Source organism: Lissotriton vulgaris, chromosome 12 (assembly GCF_964263255.1).
Source record: "Lissotriton vulgaris chromosome 12, aLisVul1.2, whole genome shotgun sequence".
Lineage (NCBI taxonomy): Eukaryota > Metazoa > Chordata > Amphibia > Caudata > Salamandridae > Lissotriton > Lissotriton vulgaris.
In genome coordinates this window covers 314,085,913-314,109,704 of record NC_141700.1, presented here as the reverse complement: position 1 = coordinate 314,109,704, position 23,792 = coordinate 314,085,913, and positions in this window count along the sequence as shown.

Genomic DNA, 23,792 nt, shown 5'->3' with positions numbered 1-23,792 from the left:
TTAGCTGTAATTCAGGACCTTTGTGTAACTATTCTGAGGGTCAGAGCAGGGTCACATAATAGTTGCAAGTAGGCAACTGAACTCTGGAGGGGCCCCTCAGGAAGCACTACAGGAAATGGCTACTAATGATGAGCTTGAACTTTTGAACCTGGTAAGTAGTTTCAGTTTTACTAAGATCGTATTTCTGCAATTTAGCGCTTATTCGCGGGGCGCGAGGTTGAACTGAGAAGCCGCGAACTCACGCGAACAGTGCGAGCAAATCCGCTGCTCGCGGATTTGCGGATTTTGCGGGAAATTCGCGAATCTCGCAGATTGCGAATTTACCGAAAATCCGCGAGCGAAACAGATTTTCCGCCCATGCTTACACCCTGGTTCTGGCTCATTAATCAGTTATCCTCCCAAGCTATCTGGGAGAAGACAATTTGGAATCCACCAACTGCTGATGCGATTTCTCTGTGATACAGTTAGTCAAAATGTGTTCTTTCATAATTGAATTATAAAGATCATCATAAAAGTCCACATCATTGCCTTTTATCCAGCCTTCTAGTACTTTCACTGAAGAGCCCACAATGTCCACCCCTGTATGGTGTTGCTTTTTTTGGGTGCCCCTAAACTTCAACCTGTGCTTCTTTGTGATGATTACAAATCCTTTTATCAAGGTCTCCTTCATATGCCCGCCCTATTACTCAGCAACAACCTCATTAAGGGCAGACGTCTATCTACCATTCACTGAGAATAACTCCCACAGTGGTGAGCCCCAGTGCTGGTGACCAATCTTCCTCATTTTGCATGCCCTCTAAAAGGCTTCAAACCATTTGTCAATATCATCTCCATGACAAAACTTGGGGATAATCCTTTTAGGGATCTTAAGGTCTCCTCTTACTCTCTATTAGAGTTGCTGCCACCATTTTCCATTGCCTTCAAGTCCTTCATGACCCTTCTTTCTTCAAGGACTAGTGTTCTTTCCTCAAGTTCAATCATTTTCTCCTCTAGCGAGACCAGATCAAACTCTTCCTCAAGGCTTATTACAACCTTACAAGTAAGGGGTCTGCTAGAGTGCCGTCTGTCAGTTAATGCTGGAAAAGGGGGTCTGGGAAAGGTTGGAGATTTTTGGTCTTCTTCTTCCTCACCATCATCTGGGCAAGGGCAACATCCTCACCCTCGTCAGGGTCTTGTTCTGAGGAATGGCCCTCCCTCTCCAGTTTCTCTTTCTCATAGGGGCTGAGGGCCTTCTTAAGGTCCTCCTTTCTAGTTGTTACTCTGTAGCTAATGCCCATACCTTTGCAAAAAACCCTTAGATCACTGACTTTCATGGCAGGGATGACTGACCGATCGAGACACTTGCCAAACTTCACTGTACCTAACATTTTACCAAAAAATGTGGGACCTTTTAAAAACTTTGAAAAAACATTTTAAACTTTTTTAAACTTTCTAAATCTTTTGTTTTACTATTGAAATGGAGGTCTAGACAGGACCCTGCAGTTCCAATTTACAAAAATCTCAAAAACATTTTCAAAAAACATTTCGTTAGTCTAAAGTCAATAGTAGATTTCTCATAGAAAAATCACTAATGATCAAGTGATACTGTGAAACACAAGGTCAAGATCTCACCACAGTCACACTAATGTAGGAAGGTGGAGTATTATGAAGTGATGCTGGTTTGGCTTCACTAAGCAATACTCGCTCAATACCCTAAGGATGGTCGTTGGATACACAATAATAAATCCTTAGCTCAGTCCTGGTAGAGTGCCAAAGAGCAGTCAGTCTTTACTAGAGGAATTTGTACCAACATGGGCGATAAGTAATTGGCACAACTTGAAAGAAATCTGAAACGATTTTATAAAAAATAAGCAGATTTTTATATAAATTGAGACACCAAAACAAATTAAATCATATAAGTAAACCTATATTTATACACTTTAAAGTGAAAAATAAATCAAGGCAATTCAATACTGCAAAACTTTAGCATTGAGATCAATGGTAAAAAGCACTGGTGACAATCGGTCACTTGCAGGTTGACTGGTTTGGAACCGACTGGAGGTTAAAGTAATGCGCGTCCGAGGACCAAGCCACGACAGTCAGTTTGATTTTACCTCATTCGAGGTGCAGAGTTTTCCTGGTTGTCTTTGGTCCTAAAGCAGAAGCCGTGGGGAGCTGGTTTTACTGATTCCACAGTGTGGTGCAAGAAGTCGACAATAGGGTTCTGCTGTGATCAGATGAAAGTTTGCAGTGTTCCGTCAAGTTTCAGCAGCGACTAATGGTGGTGATTGTCGGACTGCACCATCTACATTTGGATGATCCCTCAGAAGGCCCGATGGCCGGCAAATCTTTGGTTCCGGTAAATTCTGGTACATTGTTTTTACCTGTGGATGCAGGGGAATAGTGCCACTATTCCAGGGGAGCCTGGAGTTGCCTTTGACTCTCAAAGGGATCCCTCTGTCTGGAGGAACTAGTCTTTGGACCGGGACAAGTCACAATTGTTCAGTTCCAGGATGGTTGCCTCAGGTGCAGAAATTGATACCTTGGGTTTGAGCATCTCCTGTTATCACTCTGGTCTCTTTTGTGTGCTTTGTTGCACGGCGAATCAAAACTGAAGTGCTGGTATCAGGTGTACCCTTTAAATTCTAGATTTTGGGGTGTTAGGGGCGTGGGTGCAATTGACCAATGGGCTTCTTGCTCCAGCAGCTAATCCACCCCAGTGGTGACCACATCAGAGTGTGTGTGTCACATTTTCTTCCCAAAATCCTTTATTCTGCCACTTTCAAAAATGAATACATAGTTTTCCCGCCTTCCTGGTGCAAATGTGCCTGGGGCAGGAGAAGGGCGGTTTCCTCCTTAGGGAGGTAGCCTCTTTGCATATCACAGGTGGTGTAAACATTTAAGCTCACCACCTTGATATGACACTTCACTAACCATACCGCCAGGGAGGGGGGTGAGACCTCCTTCCCATCCAGGCCATTATTTCAGACTCCTAGGATAGTTTGCACCTCCTTGCAAGAGGTCATATTCCTGTCTTTGCAGCAGCTAACTGCGGGCTGACAACCAGAGTACAGGAAACGCTGTAAGGTAGCCACCTCGGTGCACATTGACCTTGGCACTAGAATCAGAACAGGAGTGATGACGCAAGTTGTTTGATATCAAGCACAACATATTTCAATGGTACCATAATGGAACTGGCAGCTTCTGGTGTCCCTGGATGCCAGCCTATATTATTCTATGGATGGCTGATCTCTTTTAGTAGCTTTTAATGGAAAAGGCTACTATAGGGACATAGAAGTTTGCAAATATTAGTTCTCAACTTTAATATAATGCATCCTGCTTCCTGGTGTCGGGAGGCCTTCCTTAGGGGTGACTGGACTGGCATAAATTAAAAATAGTGCTTTGACCTTGCTACACATGGTGAGGGCAAAGTCAAGTTCGAGCAGTTTGCACTGCTCCTACAATCTGCAATGGCAGGGATGAGGGATGCTGTCATCTTTTTTACTTGGGTCACTCAGGATGGCACAAACAGTGTCACCGGCAATGTAGACCTCTTTAACTCCTATGCCCTTGGTACCATTAGTATCATTTATCATGGTCTAATAAAGGGGTTAAAGTCCTTCCGAATTGGGTTTCTTATTCACATACATCAGTTTTATTTTAGGGAGAGAGCACCATCACTGGGCACTGGAGAGCAGGCTCCAGTGCACTTTCAAAGTCAAAACCATCATCATTGGGGTCATAATCGGGGAGAGGTGACCATACAAAATGGGCTCTTCCTTCAGGCAGTTGATGAGGTTTCTCAACAGTCAAAACCATTGCATGTTTGGACACCTCTTAATGTGTACCTGACTCTCAGAGTTGTCCAATCGAGGCAGATCATGGCTGGGCAGCAGGAAGTCCTTGGGGCCTAAGGGCAGCTAATAAAGTTTGTAGAAAAAGGGTTTGCTACACTGCAGGATTCCCACCTTATCCCTGTCACCGTGAACTGTCTCCATATCTTTTTTCCTCATTCCCATACCTCCCATTGATAACACCATTGCCTACTCATGGTGCAACCTCCTTAGCAGGTATTTGGTCTTCCTTCCTGTGTAATCATACCTATGGGATGCGCTGTCATTCACGCTGTAGGCTGATAAGGCCAATAACTTGAAAGTACTTCCCTGGGATCACTGAAATAATATCGATGTAAAAAATATAGAACTACAAAAATATCGAGTAAAAAATATGGAATACAAAAATATCGAATCCCTACATCCAAACAGGTAAGTACATAAGTATTGAATCAAAAATATTGTTGTAAAAAATATAGATAGTCAAAATATCGAATTTATTAAACATCTTAAAAGTAATTTAAAATTAATATAATAATAAATATAATTGACTTAAACATACTTAAAATACTTAAATAACCTTAAAATAAATAAATAATTAATGTAACTTAAAAAAATATATTTTAATACACATATATATATATATATATATTCACTGAAAAAACCATAGGTTTCACCCCAGTTATAGTTAGCTGGAAATTTTACTGACATAAAACAATTGAAATTCCCACGTTATACTTAGTTGTACTCACTATAACTTGCGGGCCTGCAATGCACTGCTGATGACGTCACATATTGCATCACTCATGACATGGTCACTGACATCACTGATGACACCATCCTTGTGACGGAGTGACATACCTCCTTTCACACATTTTCAAAAAAAATAACATGAGTCATAGTGAGTCCAACTAACGTGGGAATTTCAATGGTTTTATGTCAGTAAAATTTCCAGCTAACTATAACTGGTGTGAAACCTATGGTTTTTTCAGTGAATGTAATAGGTTTTTTAAATGCTAATTCCTAACTATAACTAGTGTGAAACCTATGGTTTTTTCAGTGAATTTCAAAGGTTTTTTAAATGCTATTTCCTAACTATAACTGGTGTGAAACCTTTGGTTTTTTCAGTGAATTCCATAGGTTTTTTAATAGCAAATTTCTATATCCATGAAATGGAATATTTTTTATAATGAATCCTATAATGTATATTTATGTAATACTATTTTTTTTATGTATATTGTTCATGGTTTTATTTTTGCCCTGGAGCGCTCCCGGTGCGCGTCCCGATGAGCGCACCGGAAAGCGCAGTCTTGCGGCGCGCCCCAGGGCGCGTACCGGTGAGCGTCACGTTGGCGCTTTTTCCATGAACGAAAACATCATCGTGACGTATCGCATAGCCGCGTCCGCGTGATACGCATGGCGTAAATGCACCGGAAACACTTGAGCGCATACGATCGCGCAACGTAAGCATCCGACGCGCTTATGCGAAGTGCCCCAGGGCGCGCCCCGGGGCGCGCCAAGGGGCGCGCCCAGGGGCGCGTAGCGTAAGGGCGTCGGGCCATGTGACCTAAAAATAACACTTTTTATTGGTGCAGGACAGTTTTGGTTTCCAAATGATGAAAGCCCTGGTCATGTGACCTGAAATTAACACTTTTCATTTGTTCTGGACAGTATTTTTTTCCTAATGATGAAAGCCCGCACCTTTTTTCCTCATTCTCACTTTGTACTTTGAGTGAAGAAGACCTGTTGAAAGACCTCTCTGTACTTTTTTGGACTGAAAAATGGCTTCAGTAGTAACAGCAGCAGGAGCATCTCAGCCACCACCAAGAGGACCACCACAACACCACACTGGTGGAGATGAGGAAGAGGAGGAGGAGGAAGAGGAGGGGAGGAGGACATTCCTGCCGAAGACAATACCCCATGTAGGCTAAAGCCACACATTGTATGGGAGTTTTTTCCATCCCAAGTGGCCTAAAAAAGGTGAATGAGCCAAAGGTGACTTGCCTAATCTGTAACATGGAACTTTCAAGGGGGAACCCTAACAAAAAATACTCATTTGGCAATAACACCATGATTCGCCACATGCAGCGCAAGCATCCCAACAACTATGCTGCGGCAGAGGTGAGAGAACTGGCCAGTAACCCTACCCAATCTTCACCCAGCACCTCAAAAAGAAAGCAACCCACTCCATCGGGACCAGAGACAAGAGAGATGGTCCCAAACATTCAACCCCTGTTTGGGAAATACAAGATCACTTGTATTTTTTGTGGGAAAACCATCACCTATGGTGAGCAAAACATAATGCTCATCAACCATGCTGGTGACAACCACAAATGCCCCAAAAATCCATAATTTTTTCCAGGTTTTTTTTTGCTCCAGTTGAGCCTTTTTTCAATTCCTTGTTTTTTGTTTCTCCCCAGAAAAATAACAAAAAAAATATAAAATAGTTCATAAAGCCAAAAAAAGTACAAAATGTTCAAAAAATCTTTAAAAAAGATATAAAACAACAAAAGAAGAAAAAAACAGTTCTTTTCAGAACTACCTCCAATTTATAAAAAAAGGCTACATTTTTAAAAAACTCTGTCATTCTTTTTCCCCCATGGTCCGCTCCCCGGTGCGCGTAACGGGCGCTCCCTCCGCGCGAATCGAAAAAAATAATATTTTTTTTTTTGCCCCGCGGGGCCCTTTTACGGCCCCCACATCAAACCTAGGGGATCAGGGGGGGTCTATCCTGCCTTCTTTTGGTCATTGCCATCTTTGTTTTTGCCACCTCTTGTGTCTCTATCCTACCAAGACACAAGATGGCAGCCGCTCCGGACTGTTTGGAATGTTGACAGACACCCGAGAGCCAATCAGGTTTCCGCGCGCGAACTCGCGTAGCTCGCTGGTTAGCGCCCCGGTGCGCGTACCGGGGCGCGCTTATAGATATATATATTTTTTAAACTAAATTACTCAAAATCCACTGGAGCACATATCTTGAGACATAGCAAAGGCACATCGGGCTACCAGTCCCTACAATTTTGCCAGGTTTCGTGGAAATCCATTCAGCCGTTCGGGCTAAAAGTGAGGTCGACCGCCCTACGGAAATTAACATGGGGAAAACACGTTTTGGGACCCCCTTTTTTCTCGGCCCCCGCTTCACGAATCCCCCCAAACTTTTAGGCAATGACCGGAGCTCCACGAGCCAAATTTGAGGACATTTTCAGGCAGATTCCTCAACCACGCTAAAGTTATTCCCAATAGAATGTTGAGATTTTCCTATTGAAAATAATCCTAACTATAACTACCTACTGGCGGTATATATATATAAATATATATATATATATATATATATATATATATATATATATATATATATATATATATATATATATATATATATATATATATATATATATATATAAACATATTATTAACAAAAAATATACAATATTTTTACCGTAGGATAGCGAGAGGGTTACATTTACTATTACCACTCCAGTGAGTGCAACAGTAGAGAAAAAATTGGATAGAGTAGGGGTAAAAATTACTATTCCCACTCCAGAGAGTGCAACAGTAGGGAAAGCGTTGGATAGCGTAGGGGTAAAAATTACTATTCCCACTCCAGAGAGTACCACAGTAGGGAAAGCGTTGGATAGCGTACACATAAAATTTAAGTGAGTGCAACAGTAGGGAAAGCGTTGGATAGCGTAGGGGTAAAAATTACTATTCCCACTCCAGAGAGTACCACAGTAGGGAAAGCGTTGGATAGCGTACACATAAAATTTAAGTGAGTGCAACAGTAGGGAAAGCGTTGGATAGCGTAGGGGTAAAAATTACTATTCCCACTCCAGAGAGTACCACAGTAGGGAAAGCGTTGGATAGCGTACACATAAAATTTAAGTGAGTGCAACAGTAGGGAAAGCGTTGGATAGCGTAGAGGTAAAAATTACTATTCCCACTCCAGAGAGTGCAACAGTAGGGAAAGTGTTGGATAGCGTAGGCATAAAATTTACTATTCCCACTCCAGAGAGTGCAACAGTAGGGAAAGCATGAGATAGCGTAGGGGTAAAAATTACTATTCCCACTCCAATGAGTGCAACAGTAGGGAAAGCGTTGGATAATGGGAGAGTAAAAATTACTATTCCCACTCCAGAGAATGCAACAGTCAGAAAAGCATTGGATAGCGTAGGGGTAATGTAAATTGATACTTGTATAGCGCACTACTCACCCGCAAGTGTCGCAAGGCAGTTGTACAAATACCGCTGTAGAACCTGTCCTGGCTTTTCCCTGTGAGGCGTCCACTCTTGGGCAACCCCAGGGTGAAGACCAGGCATCCTTAGCGTTGTGGGGGCCATTGTTGAGATTAAGCAAGCTATTGCCCTGAGTTGCAGAGTGGGACTCCATGATTAGAATAGGCGCCGAGGCGAGAATTATCAGGTCCGTGGAATTTTTGAGCCCAAGACCTGCCGAGGAGGGGAATTGAACCCTGGTCCCGGGCTAGACTTCTGCATCAGGATCTGCCGCTCTAACCATTGAGCCACACTTCTCCACAATTATTATTCCCACTCCAGTGAGTGTAACAGTAGGGAAAGCATTGGATAGCGTAGGGGTCAAAATTACTATTCCCACTCCAGTAAATGCAACAGTAGGGAAAGCGTTGGATAGCGTAGGGGTTAAAATTACTATTCCCACTCCAGAGAGTGCAACAATAGGTAAAGCGCTGGATAGTGTAGGGGTATAAATTATCATTCCCACTCCAGAGAGTGCAACAGTAGGGAAAGCATTGGATAGCGTAGGGGTAAAAATGACTATTATCACTCCAGTGAGTGCAACAGTAGGGAAAACGTTGGATAGAGTAGGGCAAAAAATTACTATTCCCACTCCAGTAAGTGCAACAGTAGGGAAAGCGTTGGATAGCGTAGGTGTTAAAATTACTATTCCTACTCCAGAGAGTGCAACAGTACGGAAAGCGCTGGATAGCTTAGGGGTAAAAATTACTATTCCCACTCCAATGAGTGCAACAGTAAGGAAAGCGTTGGATAGCGTAGGGGTACAAATTACTATTCCCACTCCAGAGAGTGCAACAGTAGGGAAAGTAAATACTTCATATATGAATACAAATAAACTGAATATTAATACCAATTACAAATATTTTAAAATAATTCACAATTTTATATAATATATTAATTAATCAATTACAAATACAAATGGAAATTAACTTTTATAAAAATGTACCTACTAATGCAAAATATTTACTAATTAACAATGAATTAATTAACAATTAAAAAAATAATAAAAAATTACAACAAAAATAACCAATAATTAAATTTAAAAGTTTAATTATTTAAAATTCAATTACTTCCCACCCTATTCCCCTACAAACCCACAACCCACTACTGAAAAGAAATTAATAAAATTAACATAACTATCAATTAATCAATTAATTAAAATTAATTACCAATTATATTTTAAATAATTACCAATTAATAATTCACTAACAATAATTCAAAATAAATACCAATAAATAAATTAACATATTTAAATAATTATAATTAAATTACTTCCCACCCTATTCCCCTAAAAACCCACAACCCGCTACAGAAAATACACTAATATAATTAACATAATTATCAATTAATCTATTACTTAAAATTCATTACCAATTATATTTAAAGATTTACCAATTAATAATTAATTATCAAATAATTCTAAAATAAATACCAATGAATAAATTAATACATTTAAATAATTATAATTAAATTACGTCCCACCCTATTCCCCTATGAACCCACAACCCGCTACAGAAAATACATTAATATAATTAACATAATTATCAATTAATCAATTAATTAAAAATAATTACCAAATATATTTAAATAATTACCAATTAATAATTAATTAACAATTAATTCTAAATAAATACCAATACATAAATTAACATATGTAATGAATTATAATTAAATTACTTCCCACCATATTCCCCTATAAACCCACAACCAGCTACAGAATTATATTATGCAAAAATTAAATACCATAAAATTAATTAATTAAAATAAATTATAAAATAAATATACACTTTTCACACATATAGTAACTTAAAAAACACTTTAAAAAATTGATATTAACTTACTTACTTCAAATTCGATATTTTTGATGTCTATATTCTGTCCATTCTATACTTTTGTTGTCTACATTCTGTCCATTCCATATTTTGGCCGTTCTATATTTTGGATTCGATATTAATGCTATTCTATTCAATATTTTTGTAGTCTATATTCTGTCTAGTCGATATTGTGTCCATTCTATATTTTTAATTTGATATTAACGTAACTCGCTATTTAAAACTTTATATTTTCAGTGTATACCACTTTCCTGAAGACTTAACAGCATCATCTCTTGCTTTGAAAATTGAATGCAGTTTATTTAGATTTTTCAGTTATATTAAACTTCATTTCACCTTGGTTTATGGGATTTTCCTTTTTCTCTTGTAGATTTATATTTCTATTGGCTTAGGATATTCTTATGGAACTTTGGCCTTGAACTTTCATTTGGTTGTGACTCTTAAATTGTAATTTTCGGACCCCCACTCAAAGTCAGTTCTCCTCCTTATAGTCAGCGAGTAATTGTGTTATTTTCAGAAATGTATTTTTAAGTACAAACCCTATGCCCTATTTGCACCCACTTCTTTTAGTTGACCGCAAATGTTGCTGCCCTTTTAATGTTTAGAATGTATGTATTGCACTCAACAAAACGTGCTAAGATCCCCTTTTGTGTTAGATGAATTAGGATGAGAACGATGAAAGAAAAAGTATTTTAATATAATTGCAGATGTGATGTGCACTATAGATTGGGGTATGTGGCCAATTCACAACACCCAATTCACACTTCTTCATGAGGGTCATTCAGACCGGGACATTTCACGTGGCTGAAAGCAGTTTTAATAGGAACATATTATATTGGATGCTGATAAGTGTATAGTACAACATTTTTCCCTAATCTGCTAATGCACACATGAGGGTCACATGAGTCTAGGCTGTGTACAAAATTATTATGCACCTAGTGATAAAGGGGTAACAATATATGTGCCAGAGGTATGTCCATTTTCCTGGTTATGTTGTACTGGTCCTCGGTTTGTATTGGGACCTTGTTCACAACCATAGATTTGTGTTTGGGTGTTTTCAGAGGACATGGCTGTTTCCTATGGGTATAATTGGACTCATATTGGCCCTCAGCTGAAATAGATTGAGCACCTAAATATGCTACTGCCATTCTCCTATCTCATCCTACCTCACCAATTCCAGATGTTCCCTCACAATTGCAATGTTTTCCCAGGAACATATTTTGGTCCATCAAATTTCTGTTTTACTCCTATATATTGATATTAAGGCCACATAATGTGTGTCATGTGACTTTAAGAATCACTTCTTGGAAAGGCCATGTCATACCAGTCTTGCTTCAAAAAATAATTGTTCATCCCATAATTCTCAGCTGTTCCATGCCAAGCCCCCGGCATGCTTTGGCCTTTTTTCCTTGACTAATAATTAGACAGGAGGAGAAGTAATGACATGAGTAAGGTTGTGAAGAGATACGTGGAAGGTGAATGTGGACCATAGCTGACCCTGGGAAGCTTGTGTGTCTATATTTGCACTGTACACTGGATGTGCACCTTGGTATTGATGTGAGGCAGGAGAATCAACTGCAGGGTGTTGAGGTTGTCCTGCATAGTTGGGACATGTACCTGTGTCCTTGTTACGAGGGCCTGTATGGTCAAATCCTAGAAGAATATAAGATGAGGAAGGATGTGCACCAGCAGCGTGCTCTTGATGGTTTGGGTGATGGATGCAGGCTCAATGGTTTAAGGACAATCTACACTGTACTACTTAATGGATAGAAGGGCCTTGATCTCATCCCTGGTGTAAAAAGCTGAGATGAAGGCCAGTAGAGGATACTCTCAAGATATAGCACAGTGGCCACTGTTTGTTGATAGGGCATCAAAATAGGCTCATCTGCCATAGGCACTGTGAAAGAAATTGAACCACTTGTTATTCAATAGACATGTAGTTGATTGGATATAGCAATAGTTAAATTCAAACATTTGACATCATTTTACATATGCTTATCAATATCATTCTAATCAACTCAGTTCAATTCAGTTCAATGTATTTGCTTTTGGACTAAGAAAGACATTTGCATACAAAAATAAACAACAATAATGAGTAGTAATGGTCTACTTTAAAATAGTCAAGTGCGATTTGGCAGTAATAGACTGTGCAGGAAAATGTGCTAATAGACATAAGGTAATTTTAACTCATGAGTATGGTGAAGGGTAAGGCTGAACCAGTCAGTTAGTTGCTGGATGACTACACATTTGTGAGCGCATCATTAGTATTTGTTTTAAGGAACTTTATCAGTTTCATTAAATGTTGGCAATATTCATCCAGACATTTCTTTCCCAATATTATGTGTAATGAGGTTTGATGTTTGACATGGCTAAGGCATATTCAACCTAGTTTGCAGGTTTTGTTTCCTAAAACTGTAAGCCACCACGTTACTCCATGAGTGCCAGATACAAAACTACAAGCACATATGTACAATTTTAGAATCTATTACTCTTTATCTCTTTCAATTAAAAAAAATACATTAAAGCTCAAATAAATGTCCTAGGCCAAACACATAGGAGGCACAGAATCTTCATCAGCTATGTAATTGTTTCATTTTCATTTACTTCCCTTCTTAATTTTCAGATCTTGGTTCATTATACCAGACACAGGGCATATTGAACATCTTGAAAGAATTACATAGTGGTAATTGGGCCCAGGTTATTAGAGATATAAAGGGTTCCCTAACCCCAAAAATTCCAGTAAAAAATGGCTTGAGACAAGGGTGCGTTTAGGCACCCTTGCTTTTCTCAATCTTCTTGGCAGACCTCCCAGCGACTCTGGAAGTTGAAAAAAGTGCAAGCCCTCGTATGAATAATAATAAAGTGTCATGTCTCTTATACGCCGATGATCTTGTGATCTTGGATCAAACAGAAATGGGCCTACAAAGGAAACTAAATGTGTTCAATAAGTACTGTGATAAAAAGCTCTTAACAGTGAATATGGAAAAAACAAAGATCCTATGTTTTGGAAAGAGGGTAAACAATTTTAATTGGTTTTTAGGACAGGATAAATTAGACATAGTAAATGAATATAAATATTTAGGCCTCTGGTTTAATGGCGCATTAAAGTGGAATACCCACTTGGAGGCACAGAAGGCAAAGGCCTACTCGTCTGTCTGTGGGCTGAAAACATTTAACAAAGATTATGGCGATATGTCACACAGACCGCTTTTGAAGGCTTTTGAAGCTATGATCCCCCCAAAAGTGCTTTATGGAGCAGAGGTGCTTTTTCTGAGCGGTAAAAAAGGGTGGGACCAGGAAGAAGGAAAAATTGTGAAAATGTTGTTGTCCTTACCAATTAGCTCCATTATTCAAGCAATTAGAATGGAGGTGGGTTTAACATCATGGGAAGTAAAGTCCCAATTGTCTCTAATAAGATTTTGGAACCGACTGGAGCCTGGTGGTGATGAGAAGGTTTCAATTTGGTGTAGAGAGGAAATTCGAGTAAGCAGCTTACGCTGGGCGCGAGATGTGAAGAAAACCCTCCAGACGGTAGCTGCGAACTTGAAATTGAGCCTTTCCCCACCACTGTTGAATATAGTGTGCACTAAAAAGATGCTTAGAGACCAAGGGCTTGAATACTCTAGATCAAAGGATATGGACTATCTGAGGCTAAAAAAAATCAGTGAATTGGGTAAAAAATGATTGAGAAAAGAAGGTCCGGTTCCCATACCTGGATTTACTGCCTAGGAGATGGCTAAGACATGAAATTTTGAAGATTTGGGTGGGACTAAATCCATGGAAGATTGAAAGAAAAATAAGAGTGGTCCTGATCCATCCGGATGGAATTTGCAAATGTGGTCTAGGTGTAAGAAATGATATTTTACATATATATTGTGTGATTGTACGTGTATTTTAGCAATTCTGAAAAAAAAATTACGTCCAATTTTTTTTTTAAATGAGGTGTCCTCATGGGCTGATGCAATTGACCTCCTCACAGAAATGTCTTCTTTGGATACTACAATTGCATTGAGGACATTTCTGAAAGCAACACGAGAATATGTAACGAAGGCAACAAAGGGGAATGGGAGAGTTTGAAATTATAGAGTATCCCAATTTTATGTGTATGGTTCTCATAAGTGTTGTAATTGAATAAAATGAACTGTGGTTTTAAATATTGTATGCTTATGGTTTTATAAGTGCTGTAAATGTGTAAAATGAATTGTGGTTTTAAATGTCTTATCACGATATGCGATCCATTGTTCTATGTATGGTTTATAGACTATGGTCTAAATAAACTTTGTATGTCATCATCATCATACTGTAGTGTAGTTCCTAGTTTCCCACTAGGCCCTGCGCATTGGAATAACATAAACAGTAGTATTGACGTAGAAGTGCAGATCTTCCAGGCCTCTACTGACTATGCTAAACTTAATTGGGTTTGTTAACAACTAGCTCAGAGGTCACTGGAACTTTCTTCTCTGCATAGGAAGTGATCAGCTTCCCTGGCACAGACAAGAAGGGATTCAGTTTTCCAACAACCGTGCAACATGACAACTTTGCTCCTCAGATCAAGAGTCGATCTCTAGGGTCGTGTGAAACAATAGACAGTTATTTTACACAGTCAGATTAGTGCAGATTACTTTCACAATATGTAGAGAATAGAGAGACGGGCGTTTGTCAATAAAGGGTTAACATTTATTGAACAGTCTTTCTTCTCGTACAAGAGAAATGTATTGCCACAATTGCAAGACTTGTTATTATAAAAAGTACGTACAGTAAGATAAGTATTGCGAAATAATACTGTAAAAGCATTGATATGGTTTCTTAGCCATACAATGGTTTAAAAGTAATAAAACATATATACAGTCATATATACATTTGGCTAAAATACTCAACTGGTGCTTCTAACTACGCCTACCCCAGTGTACCTGACCTAAGCCTAATACGTGGGAGGGGAGTAAGTAAGTAGCTTTAAGTTAAGTTGGTTTTGCCAAGGTTTGCTTCAAGAATTCTCTTCTAAGGGTTTAGTCAACACCATACCTCTGAATAGAATGATGGAGGTCTGGTATCCCCTTCAGGGGGTCTCGGTATCCCAGTCACCCGCAAGGGTAGACCAGAAACGCTGGAGCTGGATTTCTCTGCAGGAGAAAGGCAGCGTCTCTCTTCAGCGGGGGGAGGAGGAGGAGGAGGAGGGGGGACAGCGTCCGCGGGCAGCTGGCATCTGCTGGGCTCTTCGCAGAGGACGGCTGTTCAGCTCCTAAGCTCACCACACCATCGTTCGCGCTTTAGCAGCGATAATGGTATCAGTAGCTTCACCAACAGCAACGGGACAGCAGCAGCATCAGCGTACTGCATACAGCATACAACAGCAATGGGACACCAGCAATTGCTTAAGGCAACGTTGGTAGTATTTATACCTGAAAGGTGCCTTGTTTGACGTAAGTTTGCTGGACATAAGACGTCAATTAAAGATGTCACTAGGAAGTGATAGCTATCAGTTGCTCATTAGAGTTCCATTACTAATCAAAACACAGCAAGCGGGGATTTCCAGGTTTGCTGAGTTTTTATCTTGTTGAAAAAATCGGAGTGTTAATCTAGGAATATCAGATAGTGACTTCTGCTCTGTCATTGCACTAATTGGTTGCAAAGGAAGTGGCAGAGAACTATTCTGGAATGTGGCTCTCTTCGTGTGAGGCCAGAGATGACTTTCTGAATATCGCACTTGAACGGTTATGCCAATATAGGGAATAAATGGATTTATAGCCGAATAGGGGCATAAGGTCACAGTATCGATCAGGATCCTAGATAAACATGCAACAATACCAGACATTCTTTTTCCCTCATCATCAGCATGAGTTTTAGGTATCATTCTACTTGATGTATGTTAGGAAATTGTAGCAAAAATACGACCCCACAGAAACTCCAATATTTTTGCAGACACTATTAGGAAACTATTATTCTGTCAGGTGACATTTTGGATATGATATTATGATACTATACCATCATGCTGTAGTACGGCTTGTAACTTTCCCAACTAAGAATAATCATCTCTCTGTATCCCCTTGATGCCTGAATCCTTACATATTTTCAGTTTGATCCATTTCTGCAGGGCCCTGAACTACCTGAAGAACTGTACATTATAGAGATGTTCCACTTCACTGCTATTACAGCCACATAAAGTAATTCTATTGGAGTTCCCAGTGGTATTCATGGTCTTGGAGGTCAAGTATGTCAAATCTCACCATACAAAACAGTATTATGTTCACAGGGATGTCATATCAAAGAGCCCAGGGCAGGGAATCCATCTGGCACCAGAAAGATCACCCTTTTTTATTTTATGTTTTTGGGCCTGTTGGAGTAGAGGCTTTTATCAGGAGAAGTGTGGGAATGCTGGGCAGTAAGAATGTTGTGGTTTTAAACAAATTCCAGAACTTTCCCCACAAAAATGTGAGGAAAATGTGTGATTTTCTGCAAAGTTTCCAGTTTGCAGGGCATTGTGAGTAAGACAATGTTGCAGGATCCATACAGGGAACACCAAACTGGGAGGCACAGAATCTTCATCAGCTATGCCATTGTTTCATTTTCATTTTCTTCCCTTCTTAATTTTCAGATCTTGGTTCATTATACCAGACATTCTTTTTTCCTCATCATCAGCATGAGTTTTAGGTATCATTCTACTTGATGTATGTTAGGAAATTGTAGCAAAAATACGACCCCACGGAAACTCCAATATTTTTGCACACTATTAGGAAACTATTATTCTGTCAGGTGACATTTTGGATATGATATTATGATACCATACCATCATGCTGTTGTACGGCTTGTAACTTTCCCTACTAAGAAGAATCATCTCTCTGTATCCCCTTGATGCCCGAATCCTTACATATTTTCAGTTTGGTCCATTTCTGCAGCGACCTGAACTACCTGAAGAACTGCACATTATAGAGATGTTCCACTTCACTGCTATTACAGCCACATAAAATAATTGTATTGGAGTACCCAGTGGTATTCATGGTCTTGGAGATCAAGTATGTCAAATCTCACCATACACAACAGTCTTATGTTCACAGGGATGTCATATCAAAGAACCCAGGGCAGGGAATCCATCTGGCACCAGAAAGATCACCCTTATTTATTTTATGTTTTGGGGGCTGTTGGAGTAGAGGCTTTTATCAGGAGATGTGTGGGAATGCTGGGCAGTAAGAATGTTGTGGTTTTAAACAAATTCCAGAACTTTCCCTACAAAAATGTGAGGAAAATGTGTGATTTTCTGCAAAGTTTCCAGTTTGCAGGGCATTGTGAGTAAGAAAATGTTGCAGGATCCATACAGGGAACACCAAACTGGGCTTCATCCCCCATGTGTCTAAGTTTGAAACATTTCTGAGTTAAGTTGGTATTCTTGGTTGATGGTGGAGCCTGAACCCAAATGCCACAGCTACACCATCCCTAAATCAGGTAATATGTTGGACAGAAAATGTTGATGTCTCTATGTTGCATTTTGGGCCTGTTGTAACACAGGTGCCTGACCAAGCTACACAAGAGGGGTATTTGGGAGAAGTGTGGAAACACTAGGTAGTAGAATGTTGCGAATCCACACAGATTTAGCACTTTTCCTCATAGAAATGTGTTGAAAATGCATTTGTTTTTCCAAAGTTTGAGGTTTGAAGGGCATTGTGGGTAAGAATAGTTAAGTATATCTATATAAGCCAGACCTCACTGGACTCCCCTGGGTGTTTAGTTTGAGAAATCACTGGATTTTGTCAGTTTTCCTGGGTGACGGCTGCCCTACGACCTATGATGCGCAAGTACCCCGTTGTAAAAAAGCATTGATTTTGTTGGATGAAATGTGATGTCTCCAGGTCATGTTTTGGGGTGTTTTGTGTCATGGCTGTTAGGCCTAGTCACACAAGTGGGTACCATTTTATTGGAAGATAAGTGAAAACACAGAACGGTGGAACATTTTACTATTAGCAATTGGATTCCTTTGCATTTTTGCTTTCCACTGTAAAACGGTGTGCAAGAAAGAAGACAGTTTTCCTAATGAATGTGTGAATCCCATGGTAATAAAGGTAACATCATTTTTGGAGTTGTAAAAATAGTCACTTTTGCCAATCTTAGTATAATGACCACATTTCAGAAATACATCGTTTTTCTTCTTGCCGACTTTTAATTTATTATATTTTGCCATATAAAGTGTTGTATGGTCTAACACAATGACATATCATTATAAGTTGCAGCTCAGTTGCTGTCTTTGGGTATCATATGTTTTTGGGACCCTACAACCACATATATCCCTGTGACCTGAAGAGTCTATCAGATATAACAGTATATTACTTTTGTAAATCAGTGTGACAAAAAATGTCATTTGAAAACATCATCAATGGCTCTTTTTATTGTTTTACTTATGTTCATTATTTTTTTATTTCAACAATTAGTTTTTTGGGGAAAACCTTAAATAATCTACACAAATGATCCCTTGCTGAATTCAGTAGTTTGTCTGTGTTATAAAATGTATAGCTTTTTGGAATCGTCCATGGGTTTTACACCTTTTTTCATCTCAAACTACAAGTAAGTTGAAACCACAAAAATTAGGAAAACTAGACTATCTCTTAGAAAAATACAAAAACTGTGGTTAAAAAAAATGTTTTGTTGACCCATCTCTTCTTGTTCCTGATAGCTGGGAAGATAATAACACTAGCACAGTAAAATATTTGTTGATGCAATTTTATAAAAAATTAAACATTTACTTTCTTGCCTGTCAATGTTTCTCATCTTTACCCACAAAAGAACAAACACTTAACTACATTTTGTGTCTTTTCTCAGTTCCCTCTAAGGGATGCCATAAGCCCTGGTTACTTTTAGAATACCCAGGATATTGGGAAAAGGGTGTATACTTGGCATGGATACATTTCCTGGAAAAAAGAAAGGTTGAACTGCAAACCATCACAAAAATCTAAAAGGAGAGTCAGCACTGGATGGAGGTGATCTTAAACACATTATTGCTATCATCCAGAAGGTTCGTAGACCCCGCCCTCCCTGGACCTACCTGGACCAGTCCTCTGAATGGTCAAGGTCCTTGTGGACCCAGCTCCTGTGCCTGAGGCTTCTGTCTCTGCTCCAGCCTCACCAGCTTCACTCTCCCTCACCAGATCTTCAGCTCCTTTGCTCTTTACGTGCACTCTTTTCTCTCTTTATTCACTCTTTGCTAATTTTTGTACCTTTACTCACTCTTCCCCTGTTTTCTCACTTACAAGCTCTGTGCATTTTGTTCTCTTTGCGCTGTTTTCTCTCTCTATGCTCTCTCAGACTTTGCTCAGTTCGTACACTGTGCTCTTATATGTTTGCCAAATTTTCTCACCCACTCTGTGCACACTCTTGCACACTTTGATTGTTTTGTACTATGTGCTCATATTTGTACTCTTTGCCTCTTTCTGTACTTTTCATATTTTTTACTTGCTCTACTTCCACTTCTCTTGCCCTTCTTTGCTTCTTTTGGCTTGTGCCTTTTGCCTTTTTGCTCTTCCTTCTCTTGGTGCCTGTTTTCCCGCCTCCCACATCCTGTGCACCTTCCTTCCTCCACCTGCTCCTTACCTGCTTCATCTCACGCTGCCATTCCTTTCCCGTACGCTCTCCAAGCCCACTCACCACCCCATTCCCCCCTCCTTTCTCCTATGCCCAACTAAATGACAGCTGCAGCGTGGACCAGGCATTATGAAGGGGACCAGGCAATGCCCTCCTGCAACTTACCTGAACCACTCCTCCAGTCGGTCAAGGCCCTTGCGGATCGAGCTCCAGCGCCTAAGACTTCTGCTTCAGCTCCAGCATCTAAGACTTCTGCTTCTGCTCTAGCTTCACTCTCCCTCTCCAGCTCATTTGTTCTTTTCTCTCACTCTGTTCTCTCTTTTTTGCACTCCTTCCTCATTTTTGTTCCCTGGCTCACTCTTTGCCGTATTTCCTCATTGTTTATGTTTCATTTCAACACATTACACATTTGTACTTCTTGCCCTTTGATCTCTCTCTGCTCACTCTCTCACACTTAGTTTGTCTTGCACTTCGTACTCGTTTTGTACTCTTTGCCAGTTTGTCTAACCCACTCTGTGCACTCTGTCTTGTCTTATGTATTGGTTTCACCTTTGCACTGTGTTAAGTTGGCATGTGTTAGTTAGAGTTTTAACCGCCATTTTTCTTTTCCTGCTGCCTCTGCACACGACACATTTTGTTAATAATGCTTTTCGCCTAGTTGGGTATTTTACTTTACACGAGAATAACATGTTTTCCTATAAATATCAGTCTTGCTTGGTAAGCTATGTCTGTACAGTGAGTGCCGAGGCCTTCAAGGTTATCTCAACACAGCGCTTATTGTTTGGATTGATCAGCGCACAGAGTAGACATAATATGGATGCAGCTGTGGCAAACTTGGTTTTAGGCGCGAATGATATTGCACTGCGCAAGGCAGGAGACACACTCTTGATGAATATCCGTATGCAGAGTGTTGGTGTAGGAGATGATGCGATCGATTTCCTCTGAACATAATGGTATGGGCCCACCCTTCTAAACCCAAAGAGATCTTCTGTAGATATAATATAATATACTAGCTACGGAGGGTAAACTGAAGTTCTATTTAGACCTGTTTCCTTTAGCATCTTAATATGCTTTCACCCTTTGTATTTTATGGAATGGTAATTATACTTATAACCTTGATCTTTATAATATGTTTGCTTGTATTAGCTAAGATACTGCGTTTGAGAACACTGCATTAGAAATAAAAATGTCAAACTCGCATGTGTCCTCATTGACTCCTCGTTCTAGATTAATATGTTAGTATAACGAAATAGTGTTCATGTGTTCCACGTTACCTGAGGTGTTCTAAGTCCATCTTCTGGGTTGTCTAAATCATTGGGGTTTTGTAAGTACCAATGAGACACTGTTTGCTAGTCTGGTAGGGGATTTTGGATACTAAGGTGAGTTTTGGCACACCCTAATTCACTGAGGTTCTAAGTCTCTATGCACAGTTCTGTGTAGGAGCAGAATCCGTGCGACATGGCGCCCGATCGTTGGTGGTCTTATTACATGATACTTTAGTAGTGCTTATATTGGTCCTTAACACCCTTCGCTATTGTTTCCGGAAAACAGTGGTGTCAGACAAACCTACCTACATTAATATAGGTCCTTTCAAGCTTGATTCTTTCTAAACGGTTTCCTTCAATTACTACCCAGTTGTGCTACGTACTTTTTGTTGTGACTTTCTCTTTCTGTGTCACTATGGCTGCGGTGGAGATTCCCCAACATAGTTTTATTGCGGTGCTCAATCACTTGCAGAATTATCATGTCCCCGTGGATGGCATGGCTGTGATTATGGTGGTGAGTGCAGAGGTGGCTTACCCATACGAAATATTTTATTCGTGGGTGACCTTCCCGGCTGTGAACGCAAATACCAATGTGTTCGACACGTACACTCCCACCGCTGTGCCGCAGGTACATGCTCCATATAGGACACAGGAAGTTCCGATTGATGCTTGACAGCACCGAATTTTGTTTGATGGCGCCCTACCCCACTCCTTAACCGCATCAAGGTTAGGTCCATTGTCCATTCCAGGCACTACGTGGCCTGTTTTGGCTGGATTTACACCTCATCCTCGACATGGGGCGGTTGCCGTTGCTGATTTGTGGCAGTTACATACTGTCGAAATTAATGTAATTAGGTCGTTAGTGCAGTACATTACCCGCAATATCCCGGCGGGACCCCAGGAGGTGCGGAGCTTCCTGCTGGACAGGGCGGAATGAAACTTAGCCCTGTAATGGTCAATGCAGTGATGGGCAAGCGCCCCCAGGATAGGGATGAATTTCCTTTCTGGCTTGCTGAGAAGTTTGACCAGCTGGAAGCAGTATTTCCTAACACGACTCCTGGTGAAAAACACATGATTTTAACAATTAACATGCCTAAGGACTTGACCCCAGAAATTGCTGACTCTGAGTCGTGGGGAAAGATCTTTGCAGCAGTTTCTGCGAGGTGCTTTGGCACTCCGTCCATGACTGTCCTTCCGACGGTCATTAAGCGTGTTCAAGATGAGCACGGACCTGAGGCAGCGGTTGAATTGGGTATGCGCCTATGCGGCTCCTTTGATGTAGTTTCCGATCTCATACTTGGGAATGTCAAGGGGGATGCGGTGAACTTTCAGGTGTCCAATGCATTACAGGCGGTTCCCGATGCCGACAAACCCCAACAGTTACCGAGGATTATTGTGGTGGCTTATAAAACCATGGGCCGCAATAGCGTGGGTCTCAAGCCTTTTTCCACTAAGGGGAAAAAGCAACCCCAAGGGCCGAAGTCAGAGAATGACGATCAGCCCAAGACCAAAAAAAAAATTGCCAGAAAAAACAGAAACAGGGAAAACAACAACAGCAGAAACAGGAGTCTCGTCCTGCATCACCAGTGCCTGCGCCTACAGAACGGGTTTATGACTTGCGCGATCGCGTGTTGATAAAATCACCTGATCCTTTTCAGGTTTCTGAACAACGCAATCCTCGTTCTTTTCAGGACTCATCGGCCTCATTGACTGGTGGTTGAGGAGGTGGCAGAGGTCGGGGTGGCCAGCAAGGACATGACCAGCCCCGCCCGAAATACAGTAAAGGCAAGCAGGACGATTCAACACCGAAGAGACCCCAGTTTCAGTTTGGGAGAATCTTACGACTACATATGATATTTTGTTAGCGGCGTCTGACTGGCCCCCACCTTTTGTGCTCGGAGAGGGGAAGAGGTAATCCTCCCTAGTTAAGGTCTTGAAAGAGCATGCGCTGAATTTTGCAGAAGAGCTAAGGCTATTGCGCCAGCTTTGTACCGAATACAATGTGGTTGGGATAAATTTTCCCCACACCACGAGATTCCTTTACGGTCTATGCCACAGCCTCAACCTCAATATCCCATCCGACGTGAAGCTAAGGCTTCCATCGCAGAAATCCTTGAACAATTAGAATATCAAGGTGTGATTGAAACTTGTGTGTCACCGATGAATAACCCTCTTTTTACTGTTAACAAGCCTGACGGTTCGTAACGTTTGGTATTGGATTACCGGCATTTGAACTCGCATTGCCGTACCTGTGCAGTACAGAATACTCATGGCTCTGCTCTAGTGGATAGTCTTGTGCGTAAACATTTTAAAACTACACTTGACATATCCAATGTTTTTTTGCCCACAATTTGGACGGACTGAGTTCCCAGTGGACCAGTTTTACCTGTGGCGGCAAACAGCGCCAATTTAAAAGCTTAGCAATGGGCTATAAGAATAGTCCAGGCGTGTTTGCTGCCCTTATAGTCTCTCTTTTGGAGAGGATAGACACTGATGCGTGTTCGTATGTAGATGACATTTATCTCACAGACGATGAGCTTTGGGCACATCTGTGTCACGTTGACCGCATAATTTGTAACTTTGGGGACTTCGGTTACAAGTTTAACTTTGCAAAGTCACACATTGCAGAGTACACAGTGTTGTTCCTGGGCTATAAGCTTAACAATGAAGGTCGAGGATTGGCCCCTCACTTCTTGGAGAAATGTGCACAACTGCGCGCTCCTACAACTCTGAAAAAATTACAGTCCTTGCTGGGATTTTTAAATTTCAGGCGTACTTATATTCCCGAATATGCCCAGCGTATCAAGCATTTGTATGCTCGGATACAACCTACTTTTACCAAATCTTGCTGACTGCCTGAACATTCAGCGATTTTGCAATCTTTACAAGCTGATCTTCTAGAATCTAAGTTCTTACTGACCCGTGATAACCACACCAACCTGGAGCGGTGGTTTCACATACCTTACTTTTAACGAAGGAGACACAGTACCTATTGCTTACAAGTCACACTTGTACACTTCGGCTGAAATGCGGTTTCCTCTGTGGAAA